The 13,670-nt window shown below is 40.8% G+C and overlaps 1 long non-coding RNA gene and 1 pseudogene across 1 annotated transcript in view; both read left to right on the forward strand.

Annotated features, from left to right (window-relative positions):
- LOC112205578 (uncharacterized) overlaps window positions 1-13,670 on the forward strand; it is an 81,349-nt gene that overhangs the window by 3,792 nt on the left and 63,887 nt on the right. The gene's annotated exons all lie outside the window — the stretch shown is intronic.
- Window positions 5,693-8,839, forward strand: LOC112207475 (sorting nexin-19-like; annotated as a pseudogene).

A 13,670-nucleotide genomic window follows, 5' to 3' on the forward strand; every position in this document is an offset into this window, starting at 1 on the left:
GTAATCCACCCACCTCAGCCTCCCAAAGTTCTGGGATTACAGGTGTGAGCCACCACACCCAGTCGAGTCTCACATCTTTAGCTCTGGTCACTGGTGACTTATTTATTGTTGTTATTTATTTCCTTGAATGTTCTTAACGCTTTTGAGCATATGTTCATGCCGGGGAGTTGAATAAGTGTGTATTTATTCCACTTTTTGCAGTCTGTTCTTGTGTGTGCTTGTCCTTCTTCAGTCTTCCAGAAGTTCCAAGAAATTCAAGACTGTTGAGTTCCCCAAGCCTGTGGTCTCTGCAGCTGTTACAGCAACAGAGGGCACCTTAAGCTCAGGTTCACCATGACTTGCAGACTGAGGTCCCTGGTGGCCGTGACACACTTGGAGAAGATAAGGGAGGGGTTCCCTGGGTTCCCAGAGAAAGTTCTTCTTTCACGTCCATCTTCTTCCCCTTGCAAGGAATCTGGGCACCAAGCTTTGTGAATCTGGGCACTCTCATGTGATTTGGGCACTCTCGTGGCCACTGCAGCTGGCGCAACACACCTGAAGCCCACAGCCTCCCAGACCAGAGCAGCACTGGGGTTTATCTGAGTCCTGTGGCCACTATATTGCCTGACTGCTGCTGACTTATTTAGGTTTCTAAGCCAGGTTAGTCTGCTGGTGATGAAGCTGGCCTGGGTTTGGGTCCATCCAGCCAGGGTGGCAGAATCCCTTCTCCCTGCAGGGGGGTCTGTAGGTGTCTGGGAGCTCCTGCCTGGGATCAGGGCCACAGTATTCTGCCTGACACTGTGTCCACTGTAGTAGGGCTGATACTGGGTTCTCCTCTTTCTCGCATAGGGAAGGAATTCTCTCTGCACTGCACTGCCTGGAGTTGGGATTGGGGTAACACAGGCAGCCCTCTGGCCGCTGCAGCTGATGTCACATAGGAAGCCCACAGCCTCCCAGACCAGCACATCGTTGGTTGTTGGAGCTCACCCAAGGACCAAAGTGACTCTGGCCTGCCTGCTACTTAAATTTATTTGGGGCCTGAGGCCACTTGAATCAGCTGGTGGTGAAGCAAGACAGGACTCAGGTTTGTCCCACCAGGGTAGTGGATTCCCTTTTAGACCAGGTCATGTCTAAATGCTCTATCTATGGGCACTGGCCTGGAACCAAAGGCCATGGGGTTCTGCCCAGTGCTGTCCTTTACTATAGCAGAGCTGGCACTGGGCTCCAAGGCAAAGTCCCACGGACCCTTCCTTGTCCCTCCTGCAAGAGGTGGACACATTCTCTGCACTGCACTGCCTGGGGTTGAGGGAAGGGCAGTGCAGTCACTGCAAGACGGTCTTTTCACCCTCTTTAATGTGTTTTCTCTTGTTTTTAAGCTAAAACCAGGTTCTGTGATCTGTCACCTGCTTTCTTTAGCTCTTGTGAAGGTATTATCTTGCTTGGATTGTTGGACGGTGGTTCAGTTTAATATTCCTGCAGAGACAGAGTCACTGAGATTCTATCCTCCATCTCGCTCCACCTCTTCTCATTTATTTAGTTCTTCTTCAGTTTATTTCAACAATGTTTTGGAGGTTTCGGAGTATTCGTTTTGAGCTGCTCTTGTTAATTTCTAAATTTATTACTTGTTTTGTTGCTATTATAAATGGGATTGTTTCTTTTATATCATTTTAAGGCAGTTCATTGACAGTATATAGAAATAAAATTAATTTTTAGTATTACATTTATATCTGGAAACCATGCCAAATTTATTATTTTGAATACTGTTTTACTGAATTTCTTAGAATTACATATATATGAGATCATGCCATCTGTAAATATAAATAATTTTATTTTTTTTTCAATCAGGATGTTTTCAATTTTCTATTCTTTACTAAATACACCTCGCTAGAATCCACAGTATAATGTTGAGTAGAATTTGCAAGAGTGGACATTCTTGGAACTAACCCTGCCAGAAAAGGATTCACCCTTTCATTGCAGAGTGTAATGATAGCTGTGGGTTTCATAGGTAACTACCACTAGTTTCAGGAAGTTATCTTACTGTCCATAACTGGAGTGTTTTCATGATGAAAATGTGTAATATTTTCTCAAATGCTTTCTGTCTATTGAGATGCTCATATATTTTGGTCTTTTATTCTGTTAATATGGTGTTTGCATTCACTGATTTTTCAAATATTAAATCAATGGGGCATTCCTGGGGTCAATCACATCTGCACACAGTGCATAATCTATTTTATAAGTTGGTGGGTTCAGCTTGGCGTATTTTGTTGAAGATTTTTGATTTTATAAAACAATTAAAGGTACTGGTCTATATTGTTTTGTGATTCAGTTTTGGTGTCAGAGTAATCCTGTTTGTAAAATGAATTGGGAAGTGTTCTCTGCCCTTTTATTTTCTGCAAGGGTTGGTGAACAATTGATATTAATTTCTCAGAGTGTTTGATTCACCTGGGAAGCTAGCTGAGATGAGATTTTTATTGTAAGGTTTTAAAATTGCAATCCAATGTTTTAACCTTCCATAGATCTGCTTATATTTTCAATTTCTCCTTTAGACTGTTTTAGTTTCTGTCATTCTAGGACTTCATTCTGTCTAGGCTATCTTACTTTTTCGGCATAAGATTTTTCATTGCATTCTCTTTTAATCATATTTATTTTGTAATACTGCCAGTGATGTGTTCTCTTTTATTGCTGATTTTAATAATTTGAGTTTCTTCTCTTTTTTTCTTGCTTAGCCTAAGTAAACATTTGGGAATTCTTTTATCTTTCCAAACATTTCATTTTGGTTTATTGATTTTTTCTGTTTCGTATTCCTTATCTTTCTGTTATCCTAACTCTATTTTCCCCCCATCTTTATTTTTTTATTTTTTTTTGAGATGGAGTCTGGCTCTGTCACCAGGCTGGAGTGCAGTGGCGTGATCTTGGCTCACTGCAACTTCCCACTCCCTGGTTCAAGTGATTCTCCTGCGTCAGTCTCCCTAGTAGCTGGTATTACAGGCACACACCACTAGGTCCAGATAATTTTTCTATTTTTAGTAGAGACAGGGTTTCTCTGTGTTGGCAAGGTTGGTCTCAAACTCCTGACCTCAAGCAGTCCGCCCGCCTCGACCTCCCAAAGTGGTGGGATTACAGGCATGAGCCACCTTGCCTGGCCGGCTTAACTCTAAGGAAATATTTATCTTTAGGAACATTGTATTTGGTTAATTAAAATTTTAGATTCTGGAGCATCAACTGTTCTCTTACATGAAAATAAAAGCATGAATTGGGAAATAATGGGTTCCCCAATTTTTTTGTGGGGGGAACAAAACAACTATCCATGTACATACAGTTTTTGGTTCCCCAGATCATTGAGCCAACTTGGCCAAAATAAGTAATCCCTCATTCCTTATCTCAAGAAGGTGGTCTTGCCTTGCTTGGAGATGTTAAAATGAATTCACTGGATGTAGTCACTTTTAAGACTATTAGTTTACTTCATGTCCCATTTTCAAGCAGTTACTGTACCTGGAATAATAGAATCAAATTGTGTCATGCACAGGTAAATAAGTAAATTCTGTCATTTAATATCTAAATTATGTATATATATTTACATACCTATATTTTACTTGTAATTCGATGAAGATAAGGCTTTGTATGTATGCTCTGTGTAAAATATGCTGTCTATATTCTCATGATTACAAAGAATAGTTTGAGTAATGGAATGTATTTGAATTTTACATATGTCTTTCATTTACTAGCAGAAATAAAATCTTAGCACTTGATTTAGTAAATTCCTCCATTTAAAATAAGATGTTACTTTAGCAGAAACAAAATTTATCTTAATGGGATAATAATTCACTAGTTTACCTCTGATGAGCATCAGCTAATATTTAATCCATTGTGAAATTACACAGCATCAAAATAAAATATAATACAGTTAGTTAAAATAGAAAAATTATCTTATTGATTAATTTAGACACCAGAAGTTAGATTATAAAATCAAGGTATTTTTTGTGTTTGTTTTGTTTTTAGTATATTAGCATATACTACCAAACGTGAACCATAGTAAAAGCTGTTCAGTAACACTTACCATTCCATTTTCAAATAACCCGAGTTTATGTGTCAGGTTGAAAAGCTTTTAGATGAGTGGTTTATGTTACTGTATGTATCCAAATATTTGTATATCATGTAGACAGCCCAAGAACATATGCACGTATGTTAGCTATTGCATAGAATGGTAAAGAATACATTCTTAAAAGAAAGAAGAGAGTAAGATACATTCACTTAATGTTCCAAATAGGTCTCTAGTATCTCAAGTGTACTATTCACCCATTACTTTCAAACATTATATCAGGGCCAGGCACCATGGCTCATGCCTGTAATCTCAGCCCTTTGGGAAATTGATGTGGGTGGATCACTTGAGGCCAAGAGTTCCAGGCCAGCCTGGCCAACATGGCAAACACCTGTCTTGACTAAAAAAAAAAAAAAAAAACTAGGCACGGTGGCACCCCCCTGTAATACCAGTTACTTGGGATGTTGAGGCACCGGAATCATTTGAACCTGGGAGGCAGGGGTTGCAGTGAGCTGAGATCATATTACTGACTCCAGCCTGGGCAACAGAGCAAGACTCTGTCTCAAAAAAACAAAACCAAAAACATTATATCATGGTATGTGATTAGTCTGAATTCAAAACATCTTAACATAAACTAAAGGAAAATTATACAAAATTTTGCTTGTTTTATTGCATTCTCCTAATTCCTCTAGCATCTATTTAATTCTATTTGTTTTGAATTTACCAACAATTCAAATCTTGCTGAGAATATTTGCACTGTAAATATTTTTGTGATTATTGATTATATTCAAATGCACTCTCATTTTCAAAGCAACGTGTATAAAATTATTATTAAAATTGTACATAGCTTGAAATAATGTAATTGTCATGGGATACATTTATATATCATAATTAAAAGCACATTACAACGCTCGTACCTGATCTTAATATTACTTAACCTTAGAAATATAGAATAAATGATAGGAATAATATGGGAGACAAAAGACTGTGTGAAAAGCCACATATTGTATATCTCTATTGTTTTTATTAAACTTTTTTTCCCACTGCACTTACAAGTAAATTTGTCATGGACCATGGTAATTTTTATTGTAATCTTACTGTAGGTACATTCTGTTAGCAGGTTAAATAAAATACATGATCAAAGTCCAAAATATATGCAAGGAAAATATAGAAAATTTAAGTTATAAAAAGCTACTGTTGGTCGCCGGTGGCCGGCAGGCTGGCAGCCCTAACACAGGCAGGGCTGCGAGTGCAGTCACCCAGGTCTGCAGGAGCAGCAGGCCGAGGCCAGCAGAGATGACCCCGATGAGCCCACTTCAGGTCGGGGCTGAGTGTGGGCACATGGTTCCCGGCAGCGTGTGACCCAGTCCTGGCCAGCCGCTGCCCTCTGCGGGCCCCAGGGCTGCAAAGAGGCCTTCTGCCTGGGGCAGTATCAAGGCTGCAGAGTTTTCCTCCAAAGCCACACCTCCACTGGAAGGGGCGAGTTCGAGGACTCTGTGGGTGGTAGCCATGGGCAAATGCAGAGCTGCTGCTGTCGCTTTGCAGTGCCTGTAGGACTTAGAGGGTCTGGAGCATCAGTTCCCTGAACAGCACCCAGATCACCCTGTATTGGGGACACAGTTCATTCCCCCCTTCCCTAACTCTGCAGTAAAATCTTGAGGCTGTCATCTGGGGAAGCCACCTTGTCCGTTCAGCCATGAAGACAGAAACAGTGCCATCGTTCCAGGAGACTCCAGCTGGATCCAGCTGTCACCTCAATAACCTGTTGAGTAGGCGGAAGGTGATGGCTGTGGGGGTCTTGCTTGCTGGCTCCTGGTCATACACCTTCTGGTCAGCATGTGGCTGCTGTGCCTTCTGTCTGCATTGCTAGTGGTGCTGGGAAGATGGCTGGGCTCCAGTGTCTCTGGAGTGGCTTCAAGTCCACTGCTCCTGGAAGGCTTCATCCCATTGGCCACCTGTCCTCTATGCCCTGAGGCAGAAAGACAGCTGGAACAGGAGATCAACTGCACCATCCAGATGTGATTATTTGAGATTTTATATTATTCTGAGAGCCAGGAGCCAGCCTTTGCAGAGGAAATGGAGGCAGCCATGAAAGAGTTGGTCCAGGAGCTTCAGAGGACTATGAGCATGATGGACCATCATGCTCTTGCTCAGAGTGTTCTGACTCTCTGTCGTTTTTCACCTGCAGAGCTACATTCAGGCAAAGGAGGCCACTACAGGGAAGAATGGTCCAGTTGAGCCTTCCCACCTCTGGGAGGCTTACTGCCGGGCTACTGCCCCACATCCTGCTGTGCACAGCCCCAATGCTGAAGCCACCTATACATGTGATATTGCGAATTTGTTGCTTCAAGGGCTGGTGCCCAAGTCCCACTTGGAGACTCATACTGGATGCCATGTAGTGGTTGAACTCATCATATGCAGTGTAGTCTTACCACTGATCAGCAGGCTGTCAGATCCTGACTGGATCCACCTTGTCCTCATGGGTATCTTTTCCAAGGCCAGAGATCCAACACCCTGCCCAGCCAGTGGCCCTGAACAGCCCTCAGTGCCCACGTCTCTGCCACTTATTGCTGAGGTACAGCAGCTTCCAGAAGGGAGAGCTCCTTCTCCAGTAGCAGCCCCAGGGTTCCTAAGTAAACAGTGAGCCAGAGATTCCTGCAGGCCCCTCCTCAGAGGTTGAAGGTGGCCAGGAAGCTGTAGAGGGAGATTTGGGTGGAATGTCTGAAAGAAGAAAAGTAGGAAACAACTCATCTCATTTCCTAAAATACTTGAGGCCCCCTGTTCTTATGTGAAGACTCAGAGCTGGAGTCTCCGCTGTCTGAAGTAGGCTAAGAAACCATCATGCTCATGACTCCAGGCCACTTTCTGACTGACAGGATTCAGGATGCCCTGTGTGCCCTAGAGGGTTCCCAGGCTCTGGAACCCAAAGGTGGTGAGGGATCTGAAGGAGCAGAGGCTGAGGAGGGTCCAGGGACAGAAACAGAGACAGTCCTGCCTGTCTCCACACTGAACTTCTGCCCAGAGATCCAGATTGACATAGCAGACAAGGAGCTAGAACAAGGAGAAGTTACCACCTCTGTTACAGCTTTGCTGGAGGGGCTGGAAAAGACCTGCTCCTCACGGCCCTCATGCTTAGAGAAGGATCTCACCAATGATATGACCTACCTTGATCCTAGTCTGCCACCAGTTCTGCTTTCCTCCTCTTCACCTGGTCCTCTCAGCTCAGCCACCTTCAGCTTTAAGCCCCTAAGCAGTCCAGATGGCCCAGTTGTCATCCAGAACCTTCATATCACTGGCACCATTACAGCCCAAGAGCACAGTGGCACCAGATTGCACCCATGCACACGCTATACTGTGAAGTGTGAGACATCCCTTGACGGTGAAAACAGCAGCCTGCAGCAGCTGGCCTACCACACTGTGAATCACCGCTATTGGGAGTTCTTGAATCTGCAGGCCATCAGGAGAAGAAACCAGATCTATGAAAGTTCATTAAAAATGTGAAGGGTTCTAAAAAGCTCTTTCCAGATCTTCCATTTGGAAAACATAGACAGTGACAGAGTAGAAGCCCGAAAGAGCCTCCTATAATAATTCCTGAAGCAACTGTGTGCCATTCCAGAGATTGCTAACAACAGTGAGGAGGTGCAGGAGTTTCTTGCTGTGAACACAGATGCTCGCATTTCCTTTGTCAAGAAACCATTTATGGTCTCTAGAATAGAGAAGATGGTGGTGAGTGCCATTGTGGACAACTTGAAGACAGCATTTCCTTGCTCCGAATCCCAGAGCCCCACAGAGGAGCTGAGTGAGGCCGAGACTGAAAGCAGGTCCCATACAGAAGGTAAGAAGGCTAGGAAGTCCAGGCTGAGGTTCTCATCCAGTAAAATTTCTCCAGCACTAAGTGTGACTGAAGCACAAGACAAGATTCTTTATTGTCTCCAGGAAGGCAATATGGAGTCCAAGACCCTATCCATGTCTGGGATGGAATCTTTTATTGAAAAACAGACAAAGTTACTGGAGATGGAGGCAACAGAAGCCCCAGAAAAAGATCCTGAACAACTTCCCAAAGGACATGTGGACAGTTGCTTGTCAGATGCAGCTGTGCCAGCCCAAGATCCCAGCAACAGCGATTCAGGAACAGAGACAGAGTTAGCTGACACAGCCCTGAATCTGCTTCTCTTGCTACTAACAGAACAGTGGAAATGGCTGTGTACTGAAAACATGCAGAAGTTTCTTCGTCTTATCTTTGCTACCCTAGTTCAAAGGTGGCTAGAGGTGCAGGTAGCTAATTTAACAAGTCCACAGTGCTGGGTGCAGTACCTCTGGCTTCCTCAGGAGTCTATCTGGCCTGGTGGAGTTTTGCCTAAGTTTCCACGGCCTGTAAGGACCCAGGAGCAGAAACTGGCTGCTGAGAAACAGGCTTTGCAGAGCCTAATGGGAGTCTTCCCAGATCTCATAGTAGAAATTCTTGGGGTGAACAAATGCCAGCTGAGTGTTTAGTCTTGGAGTCACTACAACAACCACTCATCAACAGGCATTTGATTTACTGCCTTGGGGACATTATCCTGGAATTCTTGGATCTCAGTGCCTCTGTTGAGGAGTCTGCTGCTACCACCTCTGCTTAAGATACCCCAGGCAGCCCTAAGAGGATGGGTGTCTCCTCATAGCTGGTTATTCCCGCATCCTTCCCAGGTCAGGGAAGTAGAGTTACTCAGCCACCCAGAGACCAGTGAGGAAGTCTGCATCCTCTGGAAGTAGGCTACAGCTCAGAAGGCCTAGGCTCCCAGTGGCTCAATTCTCTCCCACTTCTCCATTTGTAGCAGGTGACACAGGGTATGTGTCCCAGTTGCATGCACATTTATTTCCATGTCCCTTTTGTGGTGTTGGGATTGTTGTTGGTGAGTAGATTCTGTTTCCTTTGGGAAAAGAAGATGTGAGGTAGAGGAACAATCCCCTTTTGCTTCTCCTTTTGCTGTCCTCCCTGAGATTGTCTGCCAGAACCCGGCCCTGTGCACAGATGTACTTAATCCACCAGCACGCAAGCTCTGGATAGAACAGGAAAAAAGCTATGGCCAGATTTCCTTGGAGGAAAGAACAACCTTCTGAGCTCTCTCTTCCTACCCGGAAACTAAAAATTCATTGCGGGCCATTCTCAAAAACCAGACTCCTGGGTCTTACCTAGTTTCCCAACAGTTCCAGAAGAAGAAGGAGGGAAGAAAATTTTTCAAGGGACTTGTTGCTCATGTGTTGCTATTTCCCAACACATCAGCCTTATGGAAGATGTCATCAGGCTGCTTCCCTGGAAGGCTACACTTTTCCTTTCCAGAAGACTTCAAAGCTGATTGCAAAAGCTTCTGGTAAATCCACCGCACCCTTCACACCCTTTCCTGAAAGGCATTTATACCACACCTTTTATTTATTGGCTCTCCTCCCAACCCCCTGCCCTAGAGCAACTGGGTTTTTGAATTTGTGACCCTCTCATTATCTTCAGCAAATTTGCATGACAACTTGCATATTCAGCCTCAGCTTTTCCCAGGAGAAGGTAAAGCACTTGCCTCCTGTCTTAAGAATGCAAAAAGAGTAGGAATAGCAAGCTGGGGGAATGAAATCTCCCTTCATAAGTCTTTGATGGGGAACTTTTATTGCTCTGAACAGATAAGATTAGCAAACTTACAAGGAATAGCTTCTTATTTCCTGTTCCTTATGGTTATAATTAGCCTTTAAAGAACTCCAGCAAAAGGTGTTCTGTTAGGCCACATCTATTAGAAAGGCAAAGAAATTAGGAATTGCTGGAGGAGAAGGATAAATCAGGAGGAATTGCTGGTAGAAGAGGATGCAGACAGTCACAGGGAAGTGGTATATATTAAATACACACGAATAGCTGGCAAAAAGGTGTCAGAGATGTTACTCGGAGCCATTTGGCTTCACACTTGCCTGTTAGTGCCTTGCTTTCACTGAATTACCAGAGCCTACCACTTGGAGGAAGGTCTTGGAGTTAGACTGATGAGAAGGCAATGGGGTGCCAAAAACAGGTGTCAGAGTTCTCTTAGATTCTGAAGTAGGTGGTGAGCACACAACTAAAGTGGTTTGTGGAAGAAAAAAATGCTTCTCTTACTGAATCTCTTGATTATAGTTTATAACCAAAATTATTGTAAAACTTTTCTCCATTTGTAAGTAATTACACATATAAAGTATCTCCCTCATTAGGTAGATTTCATATTTCAGAAATGTATATCAAGTATAAAACGTTTTGAATTCTAAATTGCACTTAAAATTATTCATTGTTGGTTATATAATTATAACCAAGTACATTAATGACTACATACTGTAAACTTTCTTTGCCATGTGGCACAAATAGTTAATTTACCTTTTCTTTCTCTGTTTATCTATCTTCTATGTCCTAGTCTATTTCAGTTTTCTCACAAGTAGTGGTTTTCATTGAACTACCAAAAAGTTGCAAGGGCAACCACACTTGAAGAAAAACGTGTTAGTAACATATAGTTTAAAGCTTTTTTTATTTATAAAATTATATTCCAAATTGTTAAATTAATTTTATTATGCAGACTTGATGTCTTAAAACTTCTTAAAATAGAGAAGTTCACAATATTAGATACTGTGTCTTTCTTCATATAATGACAAGACTTCAGTTCTGAACTTTTAGGAAAAGTTTTGCTTTAAGATTAATTAAAACATAAGATTGCATAAGCAGAGAGCATGTAGGTACAGCTATTCTATGGAAAATTTATTTTGTTATTAGAACTGTTAGGAACATCTTTTGAGAATATTCAGGCTATATATGATGCTGCAAATTTATTTTCATAATTGCTATAACTGGCAGGGCAAGCAGATGATATGTTTGTAGCTATCTCGTTGTAAGCACATCTCCAGGAATAAAAAAGGGCCTTAAGAAGAGGGAGGCAGGTGGCACAGTAATCACATCATGAACACAGATGCGGTGGCCCCTGAGAAAGAGTCATGATGACAGCTGCATTCTTTGTTTCTATCTCATATGTAGTCTAATTTCAAGGAAGTATCAAAGTGTCGGGGTGGAGAGAGGATAAGAATCACTAGCATGAAATCTAAAGTGCAGTCATCCGGTTGCCTGATGTCTTCTGAGGTGGTTCACCCAGATTCACAATACAGATAATTAAATTCAGAGCTGCAGAGATAGGGAAAATAAGATGTGGAAATAGGCTTCTTCTGAAGTATTATTCAGGTCTCCTTTTCTTCCAAATGCCATCCCCATCAGTATACTCAAGGCATCTGATGGCATTGATGAGCAACTGAAAAATCATTTAATTAATCATCAGGTTCTTTATTCTTAGTTAAAAATGTAGAGGCACAAAAGTCATGTGTCAAAATATGCTCTTTTTTAGTAGAGTATGGTCCACTACCCACTGTGTGTCCTCTTAGCCTTTCCAGAGTAGGTGTCCTTACAGCATAAATTTAGCATAAAATTAGACACGTTCCAGTATAAAATAAAATGAAGACATAATAAGCCAATACTGAATTCTTTAGTGAATCTAGAAAATTCACTTTAATTTTTTTTCTAGAAAATGGATTTATTTTAGTGTATTTATTTGTTTTTGCATTTGCCTCATGGTTCTGCATGGCTAACTTGTTAAAGTCACAAGATATCGTATATTGGGTGGATTTGCAAGCGATGTTTAGTGTTTTCTTCCCTGATGAACCAACATAACCATCATTCTGCTATGAGTCTATGTTATGAAATATGTCTATGTCCTGCTATTCTCAGGCTTCATTTTTGCCTCTAAATCTTCCAGGTACTGTTGTTTTTGACAATGTAATGGATATTATTTCTTTCTGTGCCTTCAAAATTTCAGTAAGGAAATAAACTGGTTACCAAAAACACCTGTTTGTTAAAATTGGAGTCAAACTTTTTAAAGAAGAGATGTACTTTGTTTTCTTTCAAAAACACCTGTTTGTTAAAATTGGAGTCAAACTTTTTAAAGAAGAGATGTACTTTGTTTTCTTTCCTAAATATTTAAAAATTAATAGGATTTATCCATAGTATAACATGGTTTTAAAAAGTAATTTAACTTTAGTTTTATTGAATACCTATTTGTGTAGTATATTACATTTATTTTTGTTAATATTAAATTTTTTAAAATTTAGGTATAAATTGTGCATTTTATATGATATTTATACCATTATTTTACTTTGGGTTCTCTCATTTAAAGTTATAACCAAAGTTACACTGTTACTCATTTTTTGTTCTATGCATTTAATATTTTCATGGATTCCTTTTTTTTCTATTTTCAGCTAGTATATATTGCATTATATTTAAAACCACCACAACAGGTAGGAAATGGGGAGTTGTTACTTGATGGCTATAGAGTTACAGTTTTGTGAGATGGAAAATTTCTGCAGCTCTGTTGCACAGAAATGTGAATATAGTTAATACTTATGATATCTACACTTAACATGATTAAGATAGTCAATTTTATGTGTATATTTTTGCTGTAATTAAAAAATACCATCACAAGTTTGAATGATAAATAACTTATTTTGTATAATATTGAGTGTGTTCACATCAATAAGAAAAGCCTAATATACCAATAAGAAAGAGTTAATTGGACCAGGCATGGTGGCACACACCTGTAATCCCAGCACTTTGGGAGGCCGGGGCAGGTGGATCAACTGAGGTCAACAGTTCAAGACCAGCCTGGGCAACATGATGAAATCCCATCTCTACTAAAAATACAAAAATTAGCTGGGCACTGTGGCCTGTGCCTGTAATCCCAGCTACTCTGGAGGCTGGGGCAGGAGAATCGCTTGAGCCTGGGATGCAGAGTTTGCAGTGTACAGAGATTGTGCCATTGCACTCCAGCCTGGGCAACAGAACGAGACTCTGTCTCAAATGCATACATACATACATACATACATACATACATACATACATCTATCTGTCCTTTACAATATTTTAGAGATGTGAAAAAAAGTTGCATAACTGGTGACTTGAATATCTTATGTTTTTTGTAAGCTCTACTAATACATTGAGAGTAGTTATTCAAGGAATAAAACAATGAAGAGTTAATGCTAATTTTATGTTCACATAGAAAGTATTAGTAGCAGAAAGCAATTTCATCTCAGAGAAAAAGGAAATTCTTACATAACATAATGAATGATGCAACCAGGATACAAGAAATTATAACATTATTTTTGTATTTGTCCAAACGTTATTTGAAAATCCTCAGTGCACATACTTTAAGAATTAGGGTTAAGGCCGGGCTTAGTGGCTCACGCCTGTAATCCCAGCACTTTGAGAGACTGAGGTGGGTGGATCACTTTACTTTGAGCCTATTGGTGTCATTACATGTGTGATGGGTCTTTTGAAGGCAACAGAAGGTTGTATCTTGTTTTCTTTCCAATTTGCCACTCTATCTTTTAAATGGAGCAATTAAGCTGTTTACATTCAAGGTTAATATTTATATGTAAGAGTTTGTTCTGTTGTAGTGTCATTAGGTAGTTTCTTTGTAATCTTGATTGTGTAGTTGCTTTATAGGGTCTGTTAGCTTTATATTTATGTGTGCTTTTATGATAACAAGTATCATTCTTTCATTTCCATTTTTAGAACTCTTTTAAAAATTTTCGTAGGACTGATTTGGTGGTAACAAATTCCCTTAGCATTTGCTTG

This window comes from Pan troglodytes, chromosome 14 (assembly GCF_028858775.2).
Source record: "Pan troglodytes isolate AG18354 chromosome 14, NHGRI_mPanTro3-v2.0_pri, whole genome shotgun sequence".
Taxonomy (NCBI): Eukaryota; Metazoa; Chordata; class Mammalia; order Primates; family Hominidae; genus Pan; species Pan troglodytes.